The sequence below is a fragment of the Pinus tabuliformis genome, chromosome 4_1 (genome assembly GCF_031772625.1).
Source record: "Pinus tabuliformis cultivar Carrire ecotype Pingquan chromosome 4_1, CPIR1, whole genome shotgun sequence".
NCBI lineage: Eukaryota > Viridiplantae > Streptophyta > Pinopsida > Pinales > Pinaceae > Pinus > Pinus tabuliformis.
In genome coordinates this window covers 574,052,004-574,057,763 of record NC_142303.1, presented here as the reverse complement: position 1 = coordinate 574,057,763, position 5,760 = coordinate 574,052,004, and the positions used below count along the sequence as shown (strand labels likewise).

The 5,760-nt window shown below is 37.7% G+C and overlaps 1 pseudogene; it reads left to right on the top strand.

Moving 5' to 3' along the window:
* The first annotated feature begins 252 nt into the window (after positions 1–252).
* On the top strand, positions 253–1,257 carry LOC149177207 (geranylgeranyl pyrophosphate synthase, chloroplastic-like; annotated as a pseudogene).
* The last annotated feature ends 4,503 nt before the right edge of the window (positions 1,258–5,760 follow it).

Genomic DNA, 5,760 nt, shown 5'->3' with positions numbered 1-5,760 from the left:
TATATATATATATATATATATATATATATATATATATATATATATATATATATATATAAAATTTTTGGACGTTTGATGCTGTATGTAGACACAAGGACTAATAAACATAAAAAGTACATGGCTTACAGTCTTGTGGTAGCTAGCTATCATTGCCTACACTCCAAAACTGTTTCTTTTCAGAACATAATCTGAAGAGAATTTTCATTCCATCAAAACATTTCCATAGAGTTTCTACCCCATCTGGGGTTTCTAATGGCGGTAATTTGAAGAAAAAAAAAGTGTACTCATGCATACGTGGGGCATCATCATCCAGATCGTCGAACACAATTGTTTGACCAGCTAATCTGCCTGAATAAAAGAATAAGGTGATTGAATTTGATTTGAATAAGTACATGCGTTCAAAGGCAATGGCAGTGAATGATGCATTGGATAAGCCTATCCCACTTAGTTATCCATAGAAAATATATGAATCCATGAGGTACTCCCTTCTAGCAGGAGGAAGCGGGTTCATCCTATTCTGTTCTTTGCAGCGTGTGAGCTTTTGGGAGGGACTGACAAGCTCGCCATGCCAATTGCCTATTCAATGGAGATGATAAACACAATGACTGTGATTCTTTATGACTTGCCTTGCATGGACGACAATGATTTATGGTGAGGTAAGCCTGCAAACCATCTGGTCTTCGGCAAAGACATTGCTATTCTCACAACGGTGCACTTCTCTCATTTGCATTTGCAAATTGTAGACTCCAAAAGCAAAATTTTGGGGAGTGATCGCATTTTGAGGATGTTATCTGAAATGACTATAGCGGTTGGACCTCAAGGGCTGATGGGTGGCCAAACTATTGATCTTCCATCTCAGCGGAATGCTTCTATTGAACTTGACACTGTGGAATGGATTCAAGTTCACAAGACTGCGTTGCTCTTGGAGTGCTCGGCTGTGTGTGGGGCCATCAATGGCGGTGCCCTAGAGGATGAGATTGAGAGAATTAGAAGGTTTAGCCATTGTGTGGGGCTTCTGTATCAGGTAGTGGATGACATACATTATCTCACAAAATCATCAGAGGAATTAGGAAAGTGTGCAGGAAGGGATTTCATTAGTGATAAGGCCACTTATCCCAAGCTCATCGGTTTGGAGAAAACAAAGGAGTTAATAGTTAATCGTTGAATGGATCTAACGACAAGTTATCTTGCTTGGATCCAACAAAAGTTGCACCTTTGTTTGGTTTTGCAGATTATGTTGCACACAGACGGAAGTGAAAAAACCTAGTAAAATCATTGTAGTGTGTGATGTTGTGCTTTGTATTATGTGCGTTGTTGCATGAGTCTGTGTGGGTTGTTTTTATATTTGTTATGCTTTCACAAATCATATCATTGAGTCTAGAGGTTTATTCTACATCCCAGTATGATGTATAACCATGTATGTCGGTCATTAAACATGAAATTTTGTTCATGTTGGCCAAAAAACATAAAAACCAAAACAAAACATTTAAATAATGTTATCTCATAAAAAAATTTGCACATGTAGAAATTGGATCCCTCTTGGCTCATGTTAGATCCATATTTAAGGTGGATCTATGCTGGTATTTATAAGTTTGGATCTCCTTCAATCGTCCAAAGGAATAATCAAATGGTTCTGTTTTGGACCGATGTGTAGATTTATGTCGGATTACAACTATTATTTTAGAGTATTTATAGTGTAGTATGGATGTGTATGTAACAGTCCAAAAAATAAATATCTAATTTAAAATTAATTTAAATGAGAGTGGCACTTACCTAGCTCAATAAACATGTAATTAATTAACTAAATTCAAATTGAATGAATAGAGCTTACCTGTTTACCTGTGGTCGAAGTAGGCTTACCGCAACAAGGTTTTGGGGACGACTCTCCACCCAACCGTAGGCTCAATTGTGCAACGTCTTGCTACAACTGGCCACCCCCAAGCCCTCAATCCACGTACTACTGCCAGTGACTCCTAGGTCTTAGTATACCATTCTCCCAAGAGAATGAAAGAAAGAATCTCGGAAAGATGGAATGCAGGAAAATGCCTCTCACCTTCCTCGCCATCTATTAAATAGAACAAACATTGGAAGAGGAACCACATGCACACACTCCATGTGTCTCATGCAACTTTCTTTTGATTTCTTTCTTTTTGATAGTTTCATTTTCTTGTTTTATTTCCTTCTTTTTGATAGTTTCCTTTTCTTGTTTTATTTCCTTCTTTTTGATAGTTTCCTTATTCTTATCTAGAGCTTTAGTATGGTTATTACTATTTTTATCTTTATTATTTTTATTTATTTTCTTGTATTTTAAATATCGTTTATTATTTAACATTTATGATTTATTATTTTTATTATTTATTATTAAGTGGTTTATTATTTATTATTTATATTATTTATTTTGTATTATTTATTATTTATTATTTTTATTATTTTTATTTATTATTAAGGGGAGGGATATTACATACTCTCCCACTTTAAGGAACTTCGTCCCGAAGTTAAGTTGAATTATTTATTATTTATTATTTTTATTATTTATTATTTATTATTTAATTTACTTCATGTTGCCAACACCCTCTGCTGAACTAGTATAACCAGCAGGCATCGAAAGTCCCTAACACCCCGGGAAATCTCAAGGAATCTCTATCCTTTTTCCCACTTTCGGCACTAGGCTAAGCCTGACCCAGTCTATATCCTAGTCCAAGGCTGGTCCCAAGGCTCGCGCCTGACTCAGACCTCATCTGCCCCAAGGCAGGCATCCGATCCGGTACTCATTGACCCCGGGCATCTCGCAAGGCTGGCCCACTCCCTCTACAACTACTAAGGCGCATAGCCCCAAGCATCGAAGTCCTTTACATCCCTTCCAGACTTCGGCATCCCAATCCAATACTAGGCACCTAGCCTAGAACATCAGGCACTTGGCCTCCTCAAGATGGTCCCATAGCTCTTCTAGAGCTATCCATCAAGAGCTATACACGAGACAAAGGAACCACTGGCATATGTAGTGTTGATTGAGTTTGTCCCCAGCCCATATGGTGTTACTTATTCTCCCTCGTGTGTATGGGCTCACACGAGATCATCAAATAAACCGGTCCTCTCGGCCCATTTGTGGAGTCCTGTCAATCATCACACCTCAACATGCAACCAATGCATTAGCTATACCATCATAGTATCATAGAAAATAATCCACATGCCAAGTCTTGCATGTCATCATGAGAACATTCATCATTATGAATAATAACGAACTGCATGCTTATGCAGGTCATAAATTTGTATGAAACTATCACATGCTTCACCTCATGAAATACCATCATAAGTTATGACATCAACATATTTATATCAAAGACATATCATGACTTCACATAATAAATGAACCACATGTCACTAAACCTCATATTATAGAATCATAATTCCTATGCCACGTTATGCATATCATATCCATCATGAGTATTCAACATTAAGTACTTATCATCACGTAGTAAATGAATATGTCAATATACCTAGACATAACATCATAATGCCTATGCATATCATCATCATCATAAGTATACATCATCACTATTGTAACAACAATATAAATATGAATCACTTGAGCATTATCACCCTCATACCATCATATCATGAAACATCGTTAATCTGAGAAACATTTCAATACTTATCAAATATAGAATAATATTCTATAAGCATTCTTATCATGATTCATCAATTTCATTTACTTGTACAAACGTTGAATACCAAGTATGAACTAACATTATTCTTAATCTCTCATCACTTATTCTTCCTTCCCCAATGAAATTCATTGCTAATATGTTACCATTTGTATAATCATTTAAATCATCAATATCAAGTTAAAATTCCATGATCACTATACATATTTTTCTTATCCAAATAGCACACATACAAGAGGTCATCCTTATTAAGTCTTATTTTATGCTTAATCTACCTGCATGAGGGCTTGTTGCCCCCTCATGATTTATTCATTAGTTGCATAATTTTCATTGTTCATCCTAAAAAGATTTTCTTTTCTCATCAAGTTTCCACTTGATCTCTATTATCGTAGATTCACCCATGTTCAAGTTGGAATAGGGATTCTTCCACTTTAATTTTCACTCATTAAATATTCAGTTTAGACTTTGAAACGATTGGAACCTGTAGGAATTTACAGGGTAAGTTCCTCAGACAGAACACCAAAGGACACTGCTCACAACCAGATCGCAGATCAATACACCAGTATTTTTGACGTGGTTAAAACCCTCAAAGAGGGAAATAGTCCACGGCCTGAGCCAACGCGGCCACTTCAGGCAATTTATTAATAAAAGAATGAAAATTTACATATGCTTCTCTCATGCACGGATTACCCTACAAATGACCCTCCATGCGCTTTAAATAGAAATCATGGACCAATCGGGTGTCAAGCCACGGATCAAGTGTCGGTAATACCGAGGAGAGAATGAACCATCGGATCACTACATATCGTGACCGTCGGATTGTAAGTTACAAAATGTACAATGGTAAAGAAACACACTTTACCTAACTCTATACTAGACCAAGTTGTACTTAACTATTTCCTATGTGTCAGAATATCCTAACATCCCCCCTTAAGAACAACTTGGGATAGGATTGAAGGATTTACAAATATGACACAACAGGAGAAGGAAGGAGGCACTAGAGCCTATCCCCCCTTAGTGACAACTTCCTGAACTCCAACCATAAATCGAAGTTTAGTGAACTTCGCCTCTGTGAGAGCCTTTGTAAAGATGTCTGCAACTTGATCATCTGTTGAACAATATTGCACATCAAGAACATGGTCGTGAATGAGCTTTCTGATGAAGTGCATGTGCAATTCAATGTGTTTGCTGCGCTGATGTTGGACTGGATCTTTGCATAGCTGAATGGCACTTTGATTATCACACCAAAGTGTAGTCGGATGTTGCTACTGAAAGCCAAACTCTGACAGGATCTGACGAAGCTACAAGGCTTCCTTACTAGCTTCTACGGCACCACGATACTCTGCTTCTGCTGATGAAAGAGAAATGGCAGCTTGTTTCTTACAAGCCCATGTAATAGGTCCTGAACCAAGAGTGAACACATAACTGGCAGTAGACTTCCGATCATCAGGGTCACCAGCCCAATCAGAATCAGTGAAACCAACCAATAGAGGAGCTGCTTCGGCACTGTAATGAATCCCAAACTGAACTGTACCTCGAACATAACGAAGTATTCTTTTAGCTGCTTTCCAATGACTTTCACGTGGCTTTTGCATAAACCGAGCAACAAGGCCAACAACAAAGGAAAGGTCAGGACGAGTATGGGTTAGATACAAAAGTTTTCCTACAAGTTGACGGTATAAGGTAGCATCAACTTCAGGAGAAGTACAAGTGACTGAAAGTTTGACTCCAGACTGAAAGGGAGAAGGGGCTGGCTTACAGTCTTCCATGTGAAAGTGGTGTAGAATATCACAGGCATACTTGGACTGAGAAAGGGAAATACCTTCCTTGGATTGCAAGACTTAAAGACCGAGAAAATAATGTAAGTGTCCTAAGTCTGTCATTTCAAACTTCCATTTAAGGCTAGACTTCACATGGTTTATAAGGTTGGGATCACTACCGGTAAGGATAAGATCATCAACATAAAGAACAAGAATGATAAGGGACTTGCCCACTTGCTTGGTGTAGACAGTATTGTCAGAATGACACCTAGAAAAGCCATATTCTAAAAGAAAGCTATCCATTTTGGCATACCAAGCTCGAGGAGCTTGCTTGA